Source organism: Lepus europaeus, chromosome Y (assembly GCF_033115175.1).
Source record: "Lepus europaeus isolate LE1 chromosome Y, mLepTim1.pri, whole genome shotgun sequence".
Taxonomy (NCBI): domain Eukaryota; kingdom Metazoa; phylum Chordata; class Mammalia; order Lagomorpha; family Leporidae; genus Lepus; species Lepus europaeus.
In genome coordinates this window covers 18,644,432-18,671,208 of record NC_084851.1, presented here as the reverse complement: position 1 = coordinate 18,671,208, position 26,777 = coordinate 18,644,432, and the positions used below count along the sequence as shown (strand labels likewise).

The window sequence follows — 26,777 nt, the reverse complement described above, 5'->3', positions numbered from 1 at the left end:
AGTTCACAACCGATGGCTCTGATAGGTCTAAGAATCAAAGGTATCACACAAACAAGACTAGTGTCTGCTAATTCTAACTGATAGAATCAAAAAGGGGGAGAAAGATCCTACATAGGAAGTGGGATACACAGCAGACTCAGAATGGCAGACATCCTAAACAACACTCTGGCCTCACAATCAGCCCTTAAGGCATTTGGATCTGGCTGGAGATCCCATGAGAGAATTGTAGGCATGGAAAGCCAAGATACAATGGGGAAGAAAAAAAAAAAGAAGACCTAAATGAAAGATCTCTGTTAGTGGAAAGAACGGGGCCATCAAAGATGGAGGTACCTTTCTCTGAAGGGAGGAGAAAACTTCTATTTGACTATAACCCTATCAGAATAAGACCAAAGTCAGCGAAATCTAAAGGCTTCCATAGCCTTGGCAACTCATGACTAGAGCCTAGGGAGATTACTGACGCCATAAACAAGAGTGTCAAATTGTTAAGTCAGCAACAGGAGTCACTGTGTGCTTACATCTCATGTGGGATCTGTCCTTAATGTGTTCTCTAATGTGAAATAATGCTATAACTAGTACTGAAACATTATTTTTACACTTTGTTTTTCTGTGTTATGCAAACTGATGAAATCTTTACTAATTACATACAGAATCGATCTTCTGTATATAAAGATAATTGAAAATAAAAAAAACACTGGTGTTAAATTGGAAATGGCATAGAAATTAATTAATTTTTAAAAAATATATTATTTTTTGTTTTTTTTTCATTTATTAAACTTTTATTTAATGAATATAAAATTCCAAAGTACAGCTTATGGGTTACAATGGCTTACTCCCTCCCATAACTTCCTTCCCACCTGCAAAACTCCACTTTCCCGCTCCCTCTCCCCTTCCATTCACATCAAGATTCATTTTCAATTCTCTTTATATACAGATCAGTTTAGTATACATTAGGTAACGATTTGAACAGTTTGAGCCCATATAACAACACAAAATGAAAAAAAATACTGTTGAAGTACTAGTTATAGCATTAAATAACAGTGTACAGCACATTAAAGACAGATACCTACATAATATTTTTTAAGAATTAATTAGTTTTCTATGCCATTTCCAATTTAACACCAGTTTTTTTTTCATTTCCAATTATCTTTATATACAGAAGATCGATTCAGTATATAATTAGTAAAGATCTCATCAGTTTGTACCCACACAGAAACACAAAGTGTAAAAATACTGTTTCAGTACTAGTTATAGCATCACTTCACATTAGACAACACATTAAGGACAGATCCCACATGGGATGTAAGCACACAGTGACTCCTGTTGCTGACTTAACAATTTGACACTCTTGTTTATGGCGACAGTAATCTCCCTAGGCTCTAGTCATGAGTTGCCAAGGCTATGGAAGCCTTTAGAGTTCGCTGACTTTGATCTTATTCTGATAGGGTCATAGTCTAAGTGGAAGTTCTCTCCTCCCTTTGGAGAAAGGTACCTCCATCTTTAATGGCCCCGTTCTTTCCACTAACTGAGATCTTTCATTTAGGTCTTCTGTTTTTTTTTTCTTTTCCATTGTATCTTGGCTTTCCATGTCTACAATATTCTCATGGGCTCTTCAGCCAGATCTGAATGCCTTAAAGGCTGATTGTGAGGCCAGAGTGTTGTTTAGGACATCTGCCATTCTATGAGTCTGCTGTGTATCCCACTTTCCATGTAGGATCTTTCTCCCCCTTTTTGATTCTATCAGTTAGAATTAGCAGACACTAGCCTTGTTTGTGTGATCCCTTTGATTCTTAGACCTATCAGAGCCATCGGTTGTGAACTGAAATTGATCACTTGAACTAGTGAGATGGCATTGGTACATGCCACCTTGTGTTGGAATCCCCTGGCACGTTTCTAACTCCACCATTTGGGGCAAGTCCGATTGAGCATGTCCCCAGTTGTACATATCCTCCCTCTCTTTTTCCACTCTTAAATTTAACAGGGATCACTTTTCAGTTAAATTTAAACACCTAAGAATAATTGTGTGTTACTTACAGAGTTCAACCACTAGTACTAGAACAACAACTATAACAACAACAACAAAATACTAAAAAGGATAAAGTATTACATTGTACATCAAGAGTCAGGACAAGAGCTGATCAGGTCATCATTTCTTATAGTGTCCATTTCACTTCAACAGGTTTCCCCTTTGGTGCTCAGTTGTCACCCATCAGGGAAAGCAAATGATATTTGTCTCTTTGGGACTGGCTTAATTCACTCAGCATGATGTTTTCCAGATTCCTCCATCTTGTTGCAAATGACTGGGTTTCATTGTTTCTTACTGCTGTATAGTATTCTATGGAGTACATGTCCCATAATTTCTTTATCCAGTCTACTGTTGATGGGCATTTGGGTTGGTTCCTTGGTCTTAGCTATTGTGAATTGAGCTGCAATAAATGTTAATTTGCAGATGGCTTTTTTATTTGCCAAATTAATTTCCTTTGGGTAAATTCCAAGGAGTGGGATGGCTGGGTTGTATGGTAGGGTTATGTTCAGGTTTCTGAGGAATCTCCAGACTGACTTCCATAGTGGCTGAACCAGTTTGCATTCCCACCAACAGTGGGTTGGTGTCCCTTTTTCCCCACATCCTCTCCAGCATCTATTGTTGGTAGATTTCTGAATGTGAGCCATTCTCACCGGGGTGAAGTGAAATCTCATTGTGGTTTTGATTTGCATTTCTCTGATTGCTAGTGATCCTGAACATTTTTTTCATGTGTCTGTTGGCCATTTGGATTTCCTCTTTCGAAAAATGTCTCTTGAGGTCCTTGGCCCATCTCTTAAGTGGGTTGTTTAGGAGCAGGTGTTACAGCACAATGGGTTAAGCAGCCGCCTACAAAAAATATATTATGTAGGATCTCTGTCTTTAATGTGCTGTACACTGTTATTTAATGCTATAACTAGTACTCCAACAGTATTTTTTTCATTTTGTGTTGTTATATGGGCTCAAACTGTTGAAATCGTTACCTAATATATACTAAACTGATCTTCTGTATATAAAGAGAATTGAAAATGAATCTTGATGTGAATGGAAGGGTAGAAGGAGCAGGAAAGGGGAGGGTTGCAGGTGGGAGGGAAGTTATGGGAAGGGGGAAGCCATTGTAATTCATAAGCTGTACTTTGGAAATTTATTTTCATTAAATAAAAGTTTTGAAAAAAGAAAAGAAATCATGGGACATATACTCTATAGAATACTATACAGCAGTCAAAAACAATGAAATCCAGTCATTTCCAACAATATGCAGGAATCTAGAAAACATCTTGCTGAGTGAAATAAGCCATTCCCAAAGGGATAAATAGCAAATGTTCTCCCTGATCAGTGACAACTAACCGAGCACCAAAAAGGAAACCTGTTGAAGTGAAAAGGACACTATGAGAAACACTGACTTGATCAGCCCTTGTCCTGACTGTTGATGTACAATTTAATTCTTTATCCTTTTTAGTATCTTTTTTGTTCTACTTAATACTATTGGTTGAACTCTGTAATTAACACACAAGTATTCTTAGGTGTTGAAATTTAACTGAAAAGTGATCTCTGTTAAATATAGGAGTGGGAATAAGAGAGGGAGAAGATGTATAATTTGGGACATGCTCAATCATACTTGCCCCAAACGGTAGTGTTAGAAACATGCCAGGGGATTCCAATTCAATCCCATCAAGGTGGCATGTACCAATGCCATCTCACTAGTCCAAGTGATCAATTTCAGTTTACAATTGATCATAATGATAGGTCTAAGAGTCAAAGAGATCACATAAACAAGACTAGTATCTGCTAATATCTGATAGAATTAAGAAGGAGATTATGATCCACCATGGGAAGTGGGATACACAGCAGACTCATAGAATGGCAGATGTCCTAAACAGCACTCTGGCCTCAGAATTAGCTCTTAAGGCATTTGGATCTGGCTGAAGAGCCCATGAGAGTATTGTAGGCATGGAAAGCCAAGACACTCTGGCAAAAAAAGAAAGACCTAAATGAAAGATCTCTGTGAGTGAGTTCCCAGTGGAACAAATGTGCCATCAAAGAATGAGGTACCTTTCTCTGAAGGGAGGAGAGAACTTCCACTTTAACTATGGCCTTGTCTAAATAAGATCGGACTTGGTGAACTCAAAAGGCTTCCATAGCATTGGCAACTCATGACAAGGCCCTAGGGTGATTACTTACACCATAAACAAGAGTGTCAAACTGTTAAGTCTACAACAGGAGTCACTGTGCACTTACTCTTCATGTAGGATCTCTGTCCTTAATGTGCTGTACATTGTGAAGTAATGCTATAACTAGTACTCAAACGGTATGTTCCACTTTGTGTTTTTGTGTGGTTGCAAATTGTTGAAATCTTTACTTAATTTATACTAAATTTATCTTCTGTATATAAAGTAATTGAAAATAAAAAAAGATGGCTATAAGATTAGATTTGTTATTATTTGGATAACTAGATCATGCTATTCATGCATCATTATAAATTATAGCAAACATGCAGGAGTTTAAGTGTCAAAAGATTTACAATTACACACATATATTTCCATTTTGTGAAATAATTTTAATTATTTACATGTGATTCATTGAAAAATTACACTATGTGTAAGTGAACCAACTATCACTATTTGTCTCTATTGGTATGGCATTCAGAGAGCATGCTAAATTATCACATGTTTTTAATCAATATGTAATTCATAAATATTGTGATTCATATTTACTTTGTTTACATTTGTAGGCAAAATAAATAAATTTCCATACTAAAAGTCAAGATTCAATAACCTTCGATAATTTCAAATATTTATTTTCCAGAGTATATGTAATTAGTTTCCAGTTTGCCTGCAAGTATTTTATTATTTCCTTTCCTAAATCTTTTTACATAAGATGCTAGAAAATATGGATTAGTCAGAATTCTAAGGGCATCATTCAAATGAGAATTTTGATAAAAATATGGAAAATGCTAGTTAGCTAAAATGTGGATTTGAATCAGATTCTCAGAGTTAAAGTCGAGCCTTAAAGAAAAATACTATATGCTTGATTATTAACACTAGTGTTAAAGATTTTTTAAGTGCAAATACAACATATGTGCATAACGCATGGTAACAATTCATATTGCTGAATATAAATGAGATGCACAAGCTATCTTGAGTTAAAAAAAATGTATCTGAGATACTTACTCTAATTGATGCCATTATTCTAATTGATGTAGGAAGAAAGGTACCATTATAAAAAATCAGATTTCCAGGTAATAGATGAACAACAATTCATGGAAACTATGACAGATCTGAATAATTAGAAGGCATACTTGAAGAGAAAAATAGCAATAAGCTCATTGACTATGTATGAATAACTCAGTGTCATTGAATTCTACAATCTTTCAGTGATGGGTTGAAAACCCAACTGTTCTCTAACACATAATAACCTCAACCAGAAAAAGTTACAATTCCTTTAATCCTTCTGGAAAAATGTGATCATCCGGATTATTGTTCCAAGATTTCAGTTGTATTGAGTTCTCGGACTATGTAAGGGCTGCCTAAGTAAGCATCAATGAATAAAATGAACCAGTTGTTCATTGTGGCAGCTTGTCCATGCTTAAAGGGTGCAGCTGCAGCCTGCAATTAGGATTCTTAGTTGAACTTTCCTAAATCTGAAATATAGGTGACCATTCATCTCAAAACACTGCAAAAGTCTAACAGCATCTGCTTGTTAGCTATGGAGTTCATGTATTTGATCACCAAAGATATAATGACAACTGATTTCAGATATAGGAATTCATATAAATGTTTTTTTACAATTTAAGCTTCTGAAATTTTCTGATTTATCACTTAAGAAACACCCCACATAATTTCATGATTAGGTTTCTGTTTCAGGATTTCACCTGCCATATTCCTCCCATTGCCAGTAGCAGAGAGCAGTGTTCTTCACTAAAGTAGCTCCTTGCTATAGATTATATATTTAATTCCTAGTTGTGTGGTGCCTCTTACAAGTTCTCAGAGAAAAGCCATGTCCATTTTGGAAATGGAGGGACTTAAATAGAGGCTAAAACTATAAAGTATGGAAACATTTATTCTCTTTGTTTATCCTTATATAATCAATGAAAAATTAATCTTATTGAAAATGTTTTTATATATTACCATTTAAAATGCCCACAGAATGCTGGAAGTTGTAGGCACAATACCGTGGGATATTGCAAAAGTACAGTTCTCATAATTTGGTGGATTCCAAGCTGGCTGAATTGAGAAAAGACATGCTGCTTTAGGCTAGGAGAAAATAGCAGGAAAAAATGGAGGTATGGCAACCCTGGGGGAGTTGAAGACAAAACTGCAGTGGAAAATCTGCAGATGCAAGAGTGACAGTATGGCATAGTGCAGAAGTTACAGCAATGAGCACAGACACAATATAGGATCCCACAGCAATGAGTAACAAGACACTGCCAGCTTTGGAGAATGAGGTGAGAGCAGGCTGCATGCAGCAGCCTGTGCCTTTTGTGATATTGCCAGAGGGAGAACCTGGCAGCCCACACTGTCTTTGAGTCCATCCTGGGATCTTCCAGGGTACTCCTCTAACACAGTGAAGACAAAGGACATTTCTTTATCCCTATTCCCCAACAAGGACACCCAGTCGGGGGAAGTTGCCATTTTGACAACAAAATTGGATGCAGCAGTAATTGTATGTACCTGTGAGCCCAGGATGTTACCAGAGGGAAAAATACATATTCCTCACAGACTTTGATTCTGGCTGGGGGCTGAACACCCACACAGGATTATGAGATGCCCCCAGCCTCTAAACATATTACAGGTTCTAATGCTAAAAATGCCAAGGAGGATCACCCATAGGCTCTGGAAATATCTCTATTCTCTCTGTGGATGGGAAATGAAGAATAGGTTTTTTTAAAAATGAAATTGATACACCATTGGCCCAAATAACTGAAACAAAGAGGGATAAGAAACAAATCAATGAAATCAGAAATGAAAAAGGAGGTGTAACAACAAACACCATAGAAATAAAAAGAATAATCAGGAATTATTGTGACGAGTGTTATGCCAGCAAATTGGAAAATATAGCAGAATTGGATAGATCCCTGTGCACATACAATCTACCTAAATTGAGTCATGAGGACATAGAAAATCTGACAGACTAATAACCAAGATTGAGATTGAGTCATAATATACACCCTCACAATAAAGAGAAGTCCAGGACCAGTTGGCTTCACTGCTGAATTCTACTAGACATTTAAAGAACTACTTCCAATTCTTCTCAAGCTATTCAAAACATTTGAAAGGGAGGGAATCCTCCCAAACTCCTTCTATGAAGCCAGAATCACCTTATTTCCTAAACCAGAAAAAGATGTAACAGAGAACTACAGACCTATATTCCTCAAGAACATAGACACAAAAATCCTCAAAAAATACTAACAAATCAAATCCAACAACACATCAGAAAAATGGACCTGGACCAAGTGGAACTAAAGGCTGATATGCAAGGATGGTTCACATTCACAAATCAATAAATGTGATCGACCACATTAACAAACTGAACCAAAAAAATACTATCTCAACAGTGGCAGTGAAAGCATTTGGTAAAATACATCATTTCATGAAGAAGACCTTCAGCAAACAGTGTATAGAAGGAACATTCCTCAAGAGAATTAAGGCAATTTATGACAAAACCACAGCCAGCATCCTACTGAATGGGGAAAAGATGGAAGCACTCCCCCTAAGATGCAGAACCAGACAAGGATGCCCACTCTCATGATTGCTATTCAATATAGTCCTGGAAGTTTTAGCCAATGCCATTAGGAAGAAAAAGAAATCAAAGGGATTACAAAATTGGAAGGGAGGAAGTCAAATTATCCCTATTTGCAGATGATATGATTCTAAATATAGGAGAACCAAAAGACTCCACTAAGAGATTATTGGAACTCATTAAAAAGTTTCGGAAAGTGGCAGTATATAAAATTAGCACACAGAAATCAATAGCCTTTGTATACAAAAACTATGCCATGGCTGAGAAAGAAGTCTTAAGATCACTCCCATTCACAGTTGTTACAAAAATATTTACATGCCTTGGAATAAATTTAACCAAGGAGGTGAGAATTCTATGACTGATAATTTTTTAAAAATAATGAAAAATAGAAGAAAACACAAAAATTTGAAGCATCTTCCATGTTCATGGATTGGAAAAATACTATCAGAATGTACATTATACCAAAAGCAATTTACAGAATCAATGAGATCCCAATCAAAATAGCAAGGACATTCTTATCTGACCCCCCAAAAATGATATTAAAGTTATATGGAAACACTACAGACCCTGAATAGCTAAAGTAATCTTATACATAAAACCAAAGCTGGAGGCATTATGAAATCAGATTTTGAGACACACTACTGGCAGTTATACTCAAAACAACCTGGTACTGGCAAAAAAACATATGAGTAGACCAATGGAACAGCATAGAAACACCAGATTAATCCACGCATCTACAACCAACATATTTTTCACAAAAGAGCTAAACCCAATCCCTGGATCAAGGACAGTCTCTTCATCAAATGGTGTTGGTAAAACTGGATCTCCACATGCATAAGAATGAAACTAGTCCCCCACCACCACCTTACACAAAAATACACTCAAAATGAATCAAATACCTTAATCTATGACTCAATAACATCAAATTATTATAGGAAAAAATTCAGATAAACTTTTCAAGACTTCAGCATAGGCAAAGACTTTAATTTTTATCCCTCAAACCTCCCTGTCTGTGATTATGAGGAATTATTATAATTGAATTTACTATGAATATTAATTATGGTAATCAAAATAATGGCTAATAATTTTTGAATCCTTAACAAAGGGCTGATTTTGTTCTAGGGACTTGGCAGGTATACAACCATTAAATTTTCACAATGACCCTGTAAGGCAGAATCTATAACCTTTTTATGTTTTGAAAAAAAGAGGGTCAGTGCTGTGGCTCACTTGGTTAATCCTCTGCCTGCAGTGCCAGCATCTCATATGGGTGCCAGGTTCTAGTCCCAGTTGTTCCTCTTCCAGTTCAGCTCTCTGCTGTGGCCCAGAAGGGCAGTGGAGGATGGCCCAACTGCTTGGGCTCCTGCCCCCACATAGGAGACCAGAAGAAGCACCTGGCTCCTGGCTTCAGATTGGCATAGCTCTGGCCATAGCAGCCATTTGGGGGGTGAACCAACAGAAGACTTTTCTCTCTGTCTCTCTCTCTCACTGTCTAACTCTGTCAAATAAACAAAAAAGAAAAAGAAACTGAGGCCTAAGGTGTTTAAGTAGAATGTGAAGGTCACAAATGCTTTTTTTTTAATTCCCCAAAGAAAAATATTGATCATAATGCATTTGAACATGGGGTTTAGAGACTTACAGATCTGGCATTATGCCTTATCCCTCTAAGTGCAGCCACAGTCATTTATCATTTGTTTTCCACAACTGGTGGAGAAGTATAAATTTAAAAAAAGATTATAGCTCTTCTTTATCTACTCTGAAAATTTTTTGACTTACTGGAAGTTTAGGTAGTCATTAATGGATAGATACTGACACATGGGTGAGTGGATGAAGACCTTCAGCTTTGCTATCTTCTACCACCAGATAACACAAAAATGCCTAAACAAGTTGAAAGTCTCCTTTCTGGGACTCACATGCATATACAATAGTAAATAATCACTAGACTTTAATCCTAACCACTTAAGATTACAAGGAGATTCTACACTTTACAAACATGATGAAAAGACAAATTTGATTACTCATTCTTTTGTCTTTTCCAATGTATTCAGTATAATTTTAAAATTTTCCCTTCATGGCATGCTCAATCTGACTTGCCCCAAATGGTGGAGTTAGAAATGTGCCAGGGGATTCCAATACAATCCCATCAAGGTGGCATGTGCCAATGCCATCTCACTAGACCAAGTGATCATCTTGAGTTCACAATTGAGCAAACTGATAGGTCAAAGAGTCAAAGGGATCACACAAACAAGACTAGTGTCTGCTAATACTAACAGATAGAGCCAAAAAGGGAGAGAACCATCCAACATGGGAAGTGGGAGACACAGCACACTTATAGAATGGCAGATGTCCTAAATAACATTCTGGCCTCAGAAGCAGCCCTTAAGGCATTCAGATCTCGCTGAAGAGCCCATTAGAGTATTTTAGGCATGGAAAGGCAAGATACTCTGAAAAAAAAAGAACTAAATGAAAGATCTCTGTGAGTGAGATCCCAGTGGAAAAGACGGGGCCATCAAAGAAGGAGGTACCTTTCTCTGAAGGGAGGAGATAACTTCCACTTTGACTATGACACTCTTGGGATAAGATCAAAGTTGGCAAACCCTAAAGGCTTCCATAGCCTCAGCAACTCATGACTAGAGCCTAGGGAGATTAATGATGCCATAAACAAGAGTGTCAAATTATTGAATCAACAGGAGTCACTGTATACTTACATCTCATGTGGGATCTGTCCTTAATGTGTTGTCCAATGCGAAGTAATGCTATAACTAGTAATGAAACAGTATTTTTACACCTTGTGTTTCTGTGTGGGTGCAAACTGATGAGATCTTTATTAATTATATACTGAATCAATCTTCTGTATATAAAGATAATTGAAAATGAAAAAAAATACTTGGTGTTAAATTGGAAATTGCATAGAAAATTAATCAATTCTTTTTTTATTAAACTTTTATTTAATGAATATAAATTTCCAAAGTACAGCTTATGGGTTACAATGGCTTCCCCCCTCCTATAACTTCCCTCCCACCTGCAACCCTCCCCTTTCCCACTCCCTTTCCCCTTCCATTCACATAAAGATTCATTTTCAATTCTCTTTATATACAGAAGATCAGTTTAGTATATATTAGGTAACGATTTCAACAGTTTGCCCATCTAGCAACATAAAGTGAAAAAACTACCATTGGAGTACTAATTATAGCATTAAATAACAATGTACAGCACATTAAAGACAGATATCCTACATAATATTTTTTAAAATTAATTAATTTTCTATGCCATTTCCAATTTAACACCAGGTTGTTTTTTTTCATTTCCAATTATCTTTATATACAGGAGATCAATTCAGTATATAATTAGTAAAGACCTCATCAGTTTGTACCCATACAGAAACACAAAGTGTAAAAATACTGTTTCAGTACTAGTTATAGCATCACTTCACATTAGACAACACATTAAGGACAGCTCCCACATGGGGTGTAAGTACACAGTGACTCCTGTTGCTGACTTAACAATTTGATATTCCTGTTCATGGCATCAGTAATCTCCCTAGGCTCTAGTCATGAGTTGCCAGGGCTATGGAAGCCTTTAGAGTATGCTGACTTTGTTCTTATTCTGATAGGGTCATAGTCAAAGTGGAAGTTCTCTCCTCCCTTCAGAGAAAGGTACCTCCTTCTTTGATGGCCCCGTTCTTTCCACTGGGATCTCACTCACAAAGATCATTCATTTAGGTCTTTTTTTTCCATGATATCTTGGCTTTCCATGCCTACTATACTCTCATGGGCTCTTCAGCCAGATCCCAATGCCTTGAGGGCTGATTGTGAGGCCAGAGTGTTGACATCTGCCATTATATTAGTCTGCTGTGTATCCGCTTCCCATGTTGGATCTTTCTCCCCCTTTTTGATTCTATCAGTTAGTATTAGCAAACACTTGTCTTGTTTGTGTGATCCCTTTGATTCTTAGACCTATCAGAGCCATCAATTGTGAACTGAGATTGATCACTTGGACTAGTGAGATGGCATTGGTACATGCCACCTTGATGTGATTGTGTTGGAATCCCCTGGCACATTTCTAACTCCACCATTTGCGGCAAGTCCGATTGTGCATGTCCCCAGTTGTACATCTCCTCCCTCTCTTATTCCCACTCTGAAATTTAACAGGGATCACTTTTCAGTTAAAATTTAAACACCTAAGAATAATTGTGTGTTAATTACAGAGTTCAACCACTAGTACTAGAACAACAACAACAACAAATACTAAAAAGGATAAAGTATTACATTGTACATCTAAAGTCAGGACAAGAGCTGATCAGTTCATTGTTTCTTATAGTGTCCATTTCACTTCACAGGTTTCTCCTTTGGTGCTCAGTTGTCACCGATCAGGGGGAACAAATGATATTTTTCTCTTTGGGACTGGCTTAATTCACTCAGCATGATGTTTTCCAGATCCCTCCATCTTGTTGCGAATGACCGGGTTTCGTTGTTTCTTACTGCTGTATAGTAAAAAACAACAAACAAACATAAATTATCTCCAACATGCCAAACAACAAATGTAGAAGCCGAGGTAACAAGAGCAAGGAAGACACTATGATGCCCCCAAATGAACAAGACACCCCAATGCAAGATTATGAAGATGAAGAGATAGAGGAAATGCAAGAAGCGGATCTCAAAAAACTGATAAGAACATTAAGAAGTTCTCAAAAACAAATTCTTGAACTACAGAAATCCTTAATGGACAAGATAGAAAATTTCTCTCATGAAAATGAAATATTAAGGAGGAATCAAAATGAAATGAAACAACTAGTAGAACAAGAAACTGTGATAGTGACAAGAAACCATAATGAAATGAAGAACTCAATAGATCAAATGCCAAACACATTAGAGAGCCTCAAAAACAGAATGGGTGAGCAGAAGAGAGAATATCAGAATTTGAAGACAGAGAACAGGAAAGGAAACAATCAAATCAAAGAAAAGAAGAAGAAATCAGAAATCTAAAAAATACTGTCAGGAATCTACAGGATACTATTAAAAAACCCAACATTCGGGTTCTAGGAGTACCTGAAGGCATGGAGAGGGAGAAAGGATTAAAAGGCCTTTTTAGTGAGATACTAGCAGGAAATTTCCCAGGTTTGGAGAAGAACAGAGACATCCTAGTACAGGAAGCTCATAGAACCCCTAATAAACATGATCAAAAGAGATCCTCACCACGACACGTCGTAATCAACCACAGTGAAACATAAAGAAAAGATCCTAAAATGTGCAAGAGAGAAATGCCAGATTACTCTCAGAGGATCTCCAATTAGACTCACAGCTGACTTCTCATCAGAAACCCTACAAGCTAGGAGAGAATGGCGAGACATAGCCAAGGTACTAAGAGAGAAAAATTGCCAACCCAGAATATCATATCCTGAAAAGCTCTCATTTGTGAATGAAGGTGAAATAAAGACCTTGCACAGCAAACAGAAATTGAAAGAATATGTCGCCACTCGTCCAGCCCTGCAAAAGATGCCTAAAGATGTGTTACATACAGAAACACAGAAACACGGTCACCAATATGAAAGAAGGTAAAGGAAGGAAACCTCACAGCAAAATAATCAATTGTTAAAAAAATATTATGTAGGATCTCTGTCTTTAATGTGCTGTACACTCTTATTTAATGCTATAACTAGTACTCCAACAGCATTTTTCACTTGGTGTTGCTATGTGGGGGCAAACTGCTGAAATCTTTACTTAATATATACTAAACTGATCTTCTGTATATAAAGAGAATTGAAAATGAATCTTGATGTGCATGGAAGGGGAGAGGGAGCGGGAAAGGGGAGGGCTGCGGGTGGGAGGGAAGTTATGGGTATGGGGAGCCATTGTAATCCATAAGCTATATTTTGGAAATTTATATTCATTAAATAAAAGTTTAAAAAAATTTTCCCTTCATTATTCTAAAATATTTTTCAGTTCTTTTTCATTTTTATTAATATAAAAAGAACATTTTTTAAGATTTTTTTTTATTTGAAAGTCAGACTTACACAGAGAGAGCAGAGGCAGAGAGAGATAGAGGGGTCTTCCATCCGAATGTTCACTCCCAAATGGCCGCAATGGCTGGAGCTGTGCTGATCTGAAGCTAGGATCCAGGAGCTTCTTCCAGGCCTCCCATGTGAGTGCAGGGGCCCAAGGACATGGGCCATCTTCCACTGCTACCCTGGGCCATAGCAGAGAGCTGGATCAGAAGTGGAGCAGCCAGGTCTTGAACTGGCACCCACATGGGCAGTTTGACCTGCCTTAAATATCTGGAACTAATTCCATATGTTTATCAAACATCATGCTTATTGAATATTATGAAAAATTTTAAAATATGTGCATCTATGTATATGAGAGATACTGGCCTAGAAATTACTTTCCTGCACCATGTCTGTATAGTTTGGATATGGGAGCATTTCTTCACGTTCTATCTTCCAGAAAAATTCACAAATAATTACAGCAATTATTTCTTAGATGTTACATAGAATTTCTCAGCAAACCCATCAGAGCCTGCTGCTTTCTCTTTTAGGAGATTGTTACTGAATTAATTTATCTTTAAATAAATGGTTTCTATTTAATTTTTATCTATTTATTTGGAAATCAGAGAAAGAGGTCTCTTCTTTTGCTCTTCAATTCACCAAGTGACCGCAACAGCTGAAACTCAGCAAACCTGCAGTTTGGAGACATAAACACAACCCAGGTCTCCCCATATTAGTATAATCCAGATCTTTGATGTAAGTGACAGAGACACAAAAATTTTAGACATTGGCTTTTACCTACCAGTGTGCATGTCAATAGAAAGTCTGAATTGGGAGTGGAGCTATTACTTGAACCAAGGTAGTCCACTGTTGGTTGCAGGCATATCAAGCAGCAACTGCTGTGAAAACATCCTTTAATGGAATTTCTTTAATAGATATAGAAACTTTTAAGATATTTATTTCTTCTGATGTGAGTTGAGGCAGATTGTGTCTTTATTTTAACTAGTCCATTTCTTCTGGATTAAAACACCAATATTTTTGCAAGGGCAATTTGAAAGCCATGAATTCAGCATTTCAGCATTTTATATGCTTTCAGTGAGAAGATTGGTCAATCCTATTCTATTATTACACCAGGCAAAAGTTTTATTTGACTCCTATATTCATATTTGTTCTAATAGGTAATCTAATTACTGGCTTGTTACCTTGAACTTGTTTAGTCTTGGTTTTCAGCTTTTCTAGAGTAGGCACGAATATATGTCAAGTTTTCCATAAGCACTATTAAATTTGAAGGTCTTGACCACAAACATTTTATTTCCCTTAACATCAAACCAAGGCTATTTAACATACTTTTTTGTAGAATGGTCTAAAATAAGCATTACTTCAGTGTGTGGTTCTTACTTAAAAAGTACAGCCTTTAGGTATTTCACTTACACGCTTGTGATGTTAATAATATGTCAACAAGGTCTTACTTGGGTTGGAACTTAGATACCCTCCAAACCAAATAATCTGAAATGTATTTTTATACTTCCATCCCAGGATCAGTTACTCTGGTGAACCTCATGTAGTTTCACTCCATCAATGCTCAGTCTATCTCATGCTCAAGGACTTGTGCGGACTTTACATATTCAGTTCTCAAGGTTTCATCTGTTCAGTTACATTCATTCCAGTTTCTTCTTTGGAAAGTTCTTGCTGTCCTCAGATACGGTAACTACTGCAGCTCAATAGCAACAGGTATTGACTGGAATCCAGTTCATTGTATTGTTGAAAAGTCATTTTTCCCAGCAAGAACCCATATAACTGTAGTGACTGCTTGTCAAATTTTCTTTTCTTGGTGATCTCAATGTTTTATTGCCTGTTGTTTGCCTGACATCTTATCATAAACTTTCCTCAATGCTTTTTGTTGTGTTTTTTAGTGCCAAGAGATTTTAAGCGGGTATTGAAAGTAAAATCACCTGATGTCATTTCTGCACTCATGTTTTTGGTCCACTGAGAATATTTCCTGATTTTTCATATGAGAAAAATGCATTTTAGTAACTCACTTTGATACAATGGTAAATTTTGAAAGTCTGTCACATTTTCAGATAAAATGAAATGCAGAACAACAGAGAGAAGGAAGAGGTGAAACGATTTTGCTTCTACTGGCTCACTTCCCAAATAACCACAACATGCATGTGTGGGCCAGGCTGAAGCAAGGAGCCAGAAACTACATCCTGATCTCCTACATGGGTGGCAGGGGCAAAGTACATGGGACATCTTCCACTGCCTTCCCAGGCATAATAGCAAGACACTATATTGGAAGCAGAACAATCAGAACGTGAAGAGGCATTCCAGTGCAGGATACTGCTGCCACAAACAGGGGCTTAACCTGCTGTGACACAATGCCAGACCTTCATTTAAAATTAAGATTCAGTTATGTGGAAGCCAAAGTAAGAGAGAGCAAGCTGTTATCGGCTATCATCTATCACTTTTATTAGTTTTTCTGAAATAGTTGCTTATCACAGAATAATATATTAAAATATATGACACCAATGAAAGAGCCAGTGTGTTCCCACTGTCTGGTTTGTGATTGCTGCTGATGTGATGCTCTTTTGCAAACTTAAGAGGAAAGAGGTTTGGGGCCAACACCCAGAAGGTAGGGGACATTAGCACTCATGACACTAGATGGGACTTTATTCCCTGTCATATGTTTGTTATATAGATACAGCCACATGAACTGAAGCAGGATTTGAACACGTAGTGCATTCATGACTATCTTCATATACTCTTCAAAACTTACTAACAGAAAAGGATGAATACTACCACATACTGTGACTTAGTGTTTTTATTCAGTGTCAGAGTGTGTAATTACTTCTGTAATTCTCAAGTTAACAAGGTAAAGATAAAAAGAAAAAATTAGTGAAAAACAAAAAAACTAGATCAGTCAAGAATGGGGGTTGCCAACAAATTTCTAGAACACAGTAAATTTTGAAAAAATGAAGTATTTTGTGCTTTCAGTGCTTCATGTGAAAAACATATACATACACACACCATCAGCATGACCACCATCACCACCACCCCTCACTGGAGCCGCCTGTGTGTTGGAGAATTGAGGACACCATACAGGCAGAACACAGGAGCTGCAGGCATTGTCTGACAGTAAGAGGGCAATGAGACAGCTCTCAGAGCAGACCCATTTCTCTTCACTGAACACAGTTGTAGGACTGGGGGAGCAGAAGCCCTGTATGGGAAAGGTGTTGAGGAAATCAGCAAAATAATTTGCAAAAGTTTACCATGCTCTAGGTTACAAAGAGATGGTCTTAATTCCTATAAACTGTTGGTTTTCCCTAATGTGGGTAGTCAGGAAGTTTTTAAAAATGATTCATCATTCCCAATGAGGAAGCACTCACACATCTTACTTCCTGTCCTAGCCCCAGAGCCTGTAAAGGTGAACCTACTGGGGCTGGCTGGGAGAAAAGAGGGAAGCGTGTTCCAGAAGGAACTGTCTGAGGGACAATAAAGGCTTCTTGCACATAATAAAAGGAATAACTAGCAAAAAAAAAAGATTCATCAATGGATTATGCTGCAGGAGTTGCAGGATCACAGTCCACCTGTGAGAAGAACAGGATAGTTTTCTCAGGGCTTGGAATCCTGTCAGATGTATCCTAGTGACTAGAACATATTCCACAGGATGCCTCACAGGCAGGGCTGCCTGGAGAGAACTGCAGCTGTCTTTGGGTAGGGCACATGAGTGTCTGTTGGTGCACAGGTGTGCATTCATGTGTTAAGGAGGCCAATGTATAGTGAGGAGAGCCTCCCACGTGCTCCAGGCCCTTCTTCCCAGGCACACAAAAAGGTGAAATCACTATCCATACAGGTCTGCTTCATCTCACTTAAGTTTTCTACTAAGAACAAATGTGTGTATTTGTATGTGTGTGTGTTGGGGTGGTTGATGGTGTGAGTGTCTCCTTGTGCATTTCAAAATCCCAATAACTTAGGCTTAAAGCCTCAACCAAAATAACCAGCAAAGGCATTTACAACAACCACACATTGCTCAAAGTCCAGGCTCAGAGAAGAAAAATACCTACTGTGTGTAGACAGAATTATGTCATACAACCCCTAGAATACAGTGCATATTAGGGGTATGAAGAAAATTCTTAGGCATGGGGCTGGCGCGGTGGCTCAGTGGGCCTGGGCTAAAGCACCTGCATCCCAAATGCACACCAGTTCGAGACCCAGCTGCTCCGATTCCTGTCCAGCTCTCTGCTATTGCCCCAGAAAGCAGTAGAAAATGACCCAAGTCCTTGGGCCCCTGCACCCATCTGGGAGATGCGGAAGAAGCTTCTAGCTCCTGGCTTCAGATTGGCACAGCTCCAGCCATTGCGTTCATCTGGGGAGTGAGCCTGTGGATGGAAGACCTCTCTTTCTCTCTCTGCCTCTCCTCTCTCCGTGTAACTCTGATTTTCAAATAAATAAATCTTTTAAATAAAAGAAAATTTATAGGCTAGTTCAAGTATTTCTGCATCTTTAAATAGTTACTTATTTCATCTGAAAGGCAGAGTAACAGATAGAGGGTACAAAAAAGGAAGAGAGAGGGAGATCCTCCATCCACTGGTTCTGTCTCCAAATGGCCAAAATGGCTGAGCTGGGCCAGGTCAAAGCCATAATCCAGGAGCTGTACCAGGGCTCCAATGTGTGTGGCAGGGGCCCAAATACTTATACTGTCCTCCACTACTTTTCCAAGGAGCTGGATTGGAAATGAAGCAGTTAGGATTGAACTGGCACTTATATGGGATACTGGTATTGCAAGTGGCATCTTAACCTGTTATGCTACAATGCCAGCCTATAGTATTTGCAAGTTAAGGCTGCAAACTATTAAGCCATGATGTTATTAAATCTACAGCCTCCCACAAGGGTTTTAGGACTACACTGTGTGGTTCAGTTAATGTCCCAGGCATCTGAGGCTCCTTGCTCAGTTGTGGTTTCATTGTTTCCTCTTCCTTGTAGGCCAGGTATGAGGCCTCCAGTGGAATTGATCTGTTGGGGAAGTTCCCATCCCCAACTCCTGAAGAGCAAGTTGCCAGCCAGGCACAGTGTGGCCTTCTCAATCAGTAAGGAGGGAATAGACACATGTTCTAAAAACAAGAAATGGGTAGGCATGAGCCATCAGGGCCTGGACAATTCTGAGTAGACCATGAAAAGGACACAGGAATCTTCTGAGATCACCTAATCCTTCCAGTGCCAGCTCCCAGTGGGCCCCAGCCCACGGCTGGCCTTGGGGAGCAAGGATGCATTGCTGCCTGGAGAAGCTACATTTGAGTCTGGAAAAGTCAGTACACTTCATCTCAAATATTTAAAGCAATTTTTTTAAAGTAAATTGCCCAATTAAAGCTTGGTAATTTGTTTTCAAAAAAAGGATTTCTTTTTAATTAAAAAAATAGATAAAACATAGCATGCACAATGTGGGAAGAGAAATAAGACAATTGCTGATTTGCATTTCGAACCTGCAGGGGGTGGGCAGGACACAGCCAGGAAGAGAAGAGAACCCCATTTCTCCTGTCCTTTGATCTCATAGTTCAGCTCCCTCCAACTTCAGCTGCACCATCAGGGAACACAGAAGTCAGATTTACAAGAGTGTTTACATGTGCAAATGCAGGGAGCCATGCCCCAGGATACAAGATACAGTCTGTGGACATCATAGAGACACTCCAGAACAATGGTCAACACCAAGAGCAACCACTGTTCAGCCTAACATCTCCCAGGACAGGAAATAGAGGAGTTCAAAGTTACCAATTGACTTCTATGCTGCTGCAATCTACTTCTGGGGCTCACTGAGGAGAGCAGGAACTGTTGCTCCTGGGGTTTGCCATCAGGAGCTTCTTGGTGCACAGCAGGTTCCAGAGAATGGATTCTTCTTTTCCAGGAGCTTGTGCAAGATGCCATACAGAGGAAGTGGCAGTCCTATTGTGTCCTTATTGGGCTCCTCCTCGCCTGACTGCTCCAAGCCCAAGCTCCTGCCAGACTGTGCTCCACTGTCCCTGCAGGGCAAGCTGTTCTGCTGGTTGCACGTGCCAGCCAGGGGTTCCAGCTGCCTCCTCTCCACGCAGCTGCCTACTGCTGCCCAGCTGCTCCTGTTAGCTGGAATACTGCAGGACAGTCCACGGCAGCATCTTAGGCCTCTGTCTTCACCTTCATAGTGTATTGCTTAGAACTTTCACATTTCCACTAGTTCAGTTGAGTCTTCTACTCCATTGGGACGCCAAGTTCTGCACTTTGCAGAGAGAGCCTGCATCATTGAATTCAGGCACCCAGTTGGGGGAGAGCACAGGTCTTCAGTGGAGCAGCCTGTGCAGGACCTGGATGGGGCCTCTGAGTATTTTCCCCTTTCTTTGCTGGTTCATGAGTTGCACTCACTCTGGACATGGTGGGACTCCATGTGTCACTTCCCCACAAGGACACAGGAGCTCCTTGCTACAATACAATCACATGTGCTAGGCTCTTGGCCCAGCAGGGCCAGGGTACAGACTCAGTGGATGCTGACCCACAGGTGATGTATAGGCCTGCACCTGCAGGCAGGGCACATGGGGCAGCACAGTGTGCTCCCTGGAAGTCACTTCTTGAAAATGTGGCTTCTCAGACTAGGGAATGTGGCGCCAAGTGCCTCCTTTTCTTCTTCTCATCCCCCACCCCCACCTCTTGGCTTCCTTCCCACTCCTTCATCTCCCCTCCCCTTCCTTCCTTTCCCTACCCCTCTCTTCCCACACCTCCTCCTCTGCCTCTTTTTTTTGCATTTGCTACTAAACATGTTGCTTTTTTATGTTATGTTTCCATGCATAATTGAATCAAAATATAACTTTTGTTTTTTTTTTCCTTTATTCACCACTATCACACTGTGTGAACATTATTACAGGGTCCTTTCTCCTTGCTGTTCTTTTCTGCAGGATTTTTTTTTTCACTATTTTTAGCTTGAGTGTTCTTAACATGCCTATAATAATTTACTGTAGAAAATAAAGTATCCAGTGATTTTTAAATTAAGAATTTGGCCGGTGCCGTGGCTCAATAGGCTAATCCTCTGCCTTGCGGCGTGGGACACCGGGTTCTAGTCCCGGTCGGGGCACCGATTCTGTCCCGGTTGCCCCTCTTCCAGGCCAGCTCTCTGCTGTGGCCAGGGAGTGCAGTGGAGGATGGCCCAAGTGCTTGGGCCCTGCACCCCATGGGAGACCAGGAGAAGCACCTGGCTCCTGCCATTGGATCAGCGTGGTGCGCCGGCCACAGCACGCCTACCGCGGCGGCCATTGGACGGTGAACCAACGGCAAAAAGGAAGACCTTTCTCTCTGTCTCTCTCTCTCACTGTCCACTCTGCCTGTCAAAAAAAAAAGAATTTATAATTTATAAATTATAAATACATTTTATAAAATGCACCTTTCATATTTAAGTTTCTATAAATTAAAATGGGGTAAAAACTTTTTATAATATTAATCTTTTATTCAAAAACATGTTTTCCCCTTTTACAATGATACGTGTGTATAAGCTTCTCTAACATTTTATTTTATTTTAATTTTTTTTAGTTAAAATGAGATCTTCTATTCCATTGTATTTTGTAATTGGTGTGTGTTGAAAAACACAGACTATTGTTATTTGAATGTTGATTTTATAAAATGATTCATTAGGTTAGCTTGCTAATTTTAGCTTTTCCACGATTATTTTAATTTTTTCTGTAACCAAATAATGTTCAACAAAATATTTTTCTCCTCCTCTGAAATTATTATGGTTCTAATTTGATTTTTTCCCTATTTCCATAGTTAATAATCTAATAACAATGAAGACAGTGGCATCTATGTCCAACGCTTAAGTGCTATATAGTTTTGTTTCAAAATTCTTAGTGTATCAATGCTATTATAAAGATAACTTACTTCAGAATACTTTAAATGTACAAAACAAATAGTATAAAATAATCACATAGTTCCTATATATCCCATACTGGGCTTCCTTACTGCTAACATCTTATACTAGAATGATATATTTGTCACAATCAATATGCACTCATTGAGTTCTCTATTTTTTTTTTTTATTTTTGACAGGCAGAGTGGACAGTGAGAGAGAGAGAGAGAGAGAGAGAGACAGAGAGAAAGGTCTTCCTTTTGCCGTTGGTTCACCCTCCAATGGCCGCCGCGGTAGCGCACTGCGGCCGGCGCACCACGCTGTTCCGATGGCAGGAGCCAGGTGCTTATCCTGGTCTCCCATGGGGTGCAGAGCCCAAACACCTGGGCCATCCTCCACTGCACTCCCTGGCCACAGCAGAGAGCTGGCCTGGAAGAGGGGCAACCGGGACAGGATCGGTGCCCCGACCGGGACTAGAACCCGGTGTGCCGGCGCCGCAAGGCGGAGGATTAGCCTGTTGAGCCACGGCGCCGGCCTGAGTTCTCTATTTTTATAGAATTCTGATAGTCTTCCACAATTAGTGAAACATGCCAACTTCCCCAATTTTTTACCCAACTCCCGCTATCCCTCCTCCCACTTTCGAATTCTAACACTAACAATATTTGTTGAGATTGAGGGGTTTGGGGGTCCTACATCTGAGGAAGATTTTGTTAACACATAATCTGCCTCTAATTACAGATGCCAACAAAATATCTGATTTTCCTTAATTGAGGTAGAGTCTGCATTCTCTTCCTCTGACTCTAAGCTACTATGTGAGTGCCTGGACACAGGATCACACTATAAACAATGTCGTGCCAGTTTCTAGACCTGGCCTTCAATGCAACGGCAGTTTTAGGCCTTATTGAAGTCAGTAGAACTACTCTCTTGTGGGCAATGCCTGGAGAAACTTAGAGAGTGAAGCGTGCCCAGCTGATTCCCAGCACCCTCACCACCTCTGTGACAACACACCAGTTAAGTGTATTAATTGTCTTAAACCTTGTAGATGAGCTGATACCCAAGATTAATATCCCAGTGTGATCTCAGTCAATATCATGAGAAACAGACATATTTTCCAATGAATCAGTGCCTGTATTTTTGACTGACATAGTCGTGAGATAATAAAATATATACTCTTTATGTCTAAAGTCTGTCATTTTTGCATATGATTTGATATAACAATATTACTTTCCTTTTGTCTACTCAATATAATTGATTACATTAGCAGATTTAATATTAAACCAATTTAGTCTGGATTATTATATATAATTATCTTGCTATTTAAAATTATTTAATATTTTGTACTCATTGTAATATTTCATAATTGTTATACTTCATTTTTGGTCTAAGAATTCTTTGTTGATGAAATCTGTTGACTTTTAGATGAAATTTTCCTTCCTTGTCTATATGTGGATAGTATGAGATCATCTATGCTTCCAAGGATTTGCAGATTTCTTCTACTTCTTTTTATTGTGGTGAGATATTTATTGTGGTGAGAGAGAAAGAGAGAGAGAGGGGGAGAGAGAGAGAGAGAGAGAGAGAGAGAGAGAGAGATCTTCAATCTGCTGGTTCACTGCTCATATGACCACAACAGCCAGGACTGGGCCAGGCAAAAGCCAGGAATCAGGAGCTTCATCTCAGCCTCCCACATGGGTGTAGGGGCCCAGTGACTTGAGCCTTGTGCTGCCTTTCTTAGGTCCACTTGCAGGGAGCTAGATCAGAAGTAGGGCAGCTGGACTAGAAACTGGCACCCATATGGAATGCCACCATTGCATGTGAGTGCTTAACCAGTTAGGCCACAATGCTGGCCCAAAGATGTGGTTATTTTTATCTTATAACTTATAAAATTGTATATTAGCAATTTCTCCACCTCCATTTTTAAAGTTAGATTAGCTAAGTAATTACTTATTTTATAAAAAGGAATTTTGGGTTGTTTTTCTAATACTTTATGATTTCTGCTTCATTAAAGTTTTCTTTACTATTTATTAATAATGATTTTCTCTTCATTATTGTGTTTTTAGACTTATGAATTATGCTTTCCTAATAAAATTACATTGAATTTAACTGCTTTAGAAACAACTGAGATACTGCTTTTTAAAAAAAAAATTTGTGTTATGTATTTGAATGACAGAATGACAGAGAAGGAGCAAAAGAGGTCTTCCATTATTTGGTTAAATCCCTAAATGACCACAATGCTCATACTGGACCAGGAACTCCATCTGGGTCTCCCATATGGGTGGTAGGTGTCCAAGAATTTGGACCATCTTCCACTGCCTTCCCAAGAAGTCAGATCAAAAAGTGGAACAGGTGGGACTTGAACCTGCACTCCTCTAAGGGATCCAGAATTGCAGCAACTTCGTGCACCACAACACTGACTCTCGGATATTAATTTAGGTTATGCTTTTGGTTATAATTTTAAAAAGATTCTATGAAGTGAAGGGATTGTTATACAGCATGCCATTTACTCTACCATCTTGCTAACAACTGTACACAGTTGCTGTATACTGATGGCTTTGTTGTATTTTTGTTGCAATGAAAATGTGTGCTCTAAATCACAATCCAAATAAAATGACCTATATTTTTAGGTGTGTATTTTAGGAAACCAATTGTTCTCTTTTATATTTCATCAACTAATTTACCCCTAAGACAATCACATTCTACAGTTTTAAAGCCAAGCTTTTTAAAATTTTATTTATATATTTGAAAGAGTTACAGGGAGAGGTCTTCCATCCAATGGGGCCTGCGGGCCAGGGGGCTGCTGAGCTACGATTGGCTGGTGCCCAGAGGCAGGGCCTGCATGCACCTCGGCAGCAAGCTGCGATTGGCCTCGGATCTGGGCCTGCTGCCAGCATGCAGGGGTGGTTTAGGGGACCGGGGCAGAGCCAAGGCTGCAGAAGATGTGGAGCAGGTAGCTGCAGTGGCCCATACTGAACCCCGTGATGAGTGTGGGGAAGGAGGCAGAGAGGGTCGGGGAGTGGGGACAGCGGCCTCCAGCCCTGTGGTGACAGTGCCAGCGACAGTAGCAAGTTTGGTGGTGGTGACAGTACCAATGTTTGCTGGGGAGCCGCAGATAGCAGGCAGCAGAGGGGCATATCTGCCTTGGGCAGTGCTGCTAGGACCCCCTGGTCGCCAGGTCCCGCACCCCTGCCAACACGAATGCTGCCTCGGGGACCCCCGCGCTCTCCAGTCCAGTCACTAGACAAGCTGGTGTTGGGAATTCAGGATGGTTACGGATTCAACAGGGATGACCCCAAGGAGGACGTCTTTGTTCACTAGACAGCTATTAGAAGAATCAGCCCCAGGGAGTTTCTGCACAGCGCTGGTGATGGGGACCCTGTGGAGCTTGATGTCACGGGAGGAGAGAAGGGCACAGAAGCTGCTAATGTAACTGGGCCCAGAGCAGGCAGGCGCCGGTGAAGGGGTAGCCGCTGTGCCCCTGTCGGAGCAGGTTCCATGATTCATGCCCCAGCCTCGCCCGGCTGCCGCGCACCCACGGGGCAGAGGCGCCCTCCACTGGGGAAGAACCTTGCAATGAAGGAGAGCCAGCTGAACACTACGTTGGGGCCCAGAGGCCATGGCCATCACTTGTACCAAGGGTGCCTGGCCTCTGTGCGAGGACCCCTGGCCCCCCAGCCAGCAGCAGCCAATAGAGGGCACTGTGGGCTGGAGCCCAAAGACATGGCCCCAGAACAGGAAGACCAACAATGGGGATGTGAGGGGTCCCCCAGCTCAGACTTCGGCCCAGACATCGCAGGCCCTTCCTTCCTATGCACCCCAGCAGCCGACAATGGAAGGTGGGGGTGGGGAGACCTATTCAGCCAAGGCCACACTGATGGCTCCTGGCCTGAGCCCCAGCACTCAGGAAACTGCCTCTGCTGCTGGTCCCACAGAGACCTCAGCCCCAGAGACCTAGGCTCCATCAACACTGAGACCCACCACCACCACCATGCTGGAGAGCGTAGAAGTCAATGGACACCCAGCCACCATCTCCGTCTGCAGTGTTTCCGACTGATTTGTACCCTACCCAGCACCCCTCTCCATTTTCCCATAGTTCATGATGTGAAAACATTGGCTTTTCCCCTTTCTCTTGAGACTCAGGAGAGCCAAAGCAGCAGCCTTTTGCCTGGTTCCTCTCTCCCCTACCAAGGGTTGAAGGAAGGGATCCACCCTGATTTTCAGAGGCGTCTACTCCATCCTCTAAATCAGGCTGAAAAGGAACCAGCCACCTCTTACCTCCTGGGGTTTTCTCTCCCACTTCAGCTTATTTTTTGTTTCCCTCAACCCCCTAACTCAGAAGCCATTTTATGAACTACTATGTGCCACACTAGCCTTCAGTAAAAACAAAAGCAGCCTTGCGTATTAAAAAGAAATTGATCCATTTTTAACATATGTCTTTTAGTAAATGCCTAAATTGCATAGACATTGGATAAGGCATTTAAACATGCCTAAGGGATCATTGAGGGCAGGTATTATTCCTTAACTCTCTTAATGCTAATCAACCTTATTTAACATAGTAATGGAAGTATCAGCAAGAGCAATTAGATGCGAAAAAGAAATATAGTGCTTCAACTTGGAAAGCAGGAAGTCATGGTTTTGTACATAGCAAGGTCTAAATATTGCACCAAAAATTGTTAGAACTGATAAACTAACTCAGTAAATTTACAAGATCAAAAATCAGCTTCCAAAAATCTAGCTTTTTAATACAACAGTAATAATTTTGCTGAAAGAAAAATCGAGATAGAAATTCTATTCACAATAGATACAAAAATTTAATTATTTAGGAATAACTAATTTTGGAAGGTGAGAGATATTTACAGTAAGATTATAAACATCTGTAGAAGGTATCATCAAGGTCACAAATAAAAGGAAAGATTATTTGTTCATGAACTGGAAGAACAAATATTGTTAGGATGTCCATACAATCTAAAGCAATGTGCAGATATAATATCAATGACATTCTCTACAGAATTACAAAAATATCCTAAATTTGTGTAGTATCACAAAAGATCTAAAATAGCCAAAGTGAATCCAAGTGAAAAGATAGCACTGGAGGCATCATAGGACCATATTTCAAAACTGCAATAGTTGAAACAGCATCAAACCCAACACAAGGATCAATGGGACAGTTCAGTTAATGCTGAAATCAA

General features: G+C 39.8%; 1 non-coding gene and 1 pseudogene across 1 annotated transcript; both read left to right on the top strand.

Moving 5' to 3' along the window:
* The first annotated feature begins 17,101 nt into the window (after positions 1-17,101).
* On the top strand, positions 17,102-17,227 carry LOC133754247 (small nucleolar RNA SNORD22). Its single transcript, XR_009865174.1, has one exon. It is a non-coding gene; the product is annotated as a small nucleolar RNA SNORD22 (small nucleolar RNA).
* Positions 17,228-24,427: 7,200 nt separating this feature from the next.
* LOC133754130 (Y-box-binding protein 2-like) lies at positions 24,428-25,938 on the top strand (annotated as a pseudogene).
* Positions 25,939-26,777: the final 839 nt, after the last annotated feature.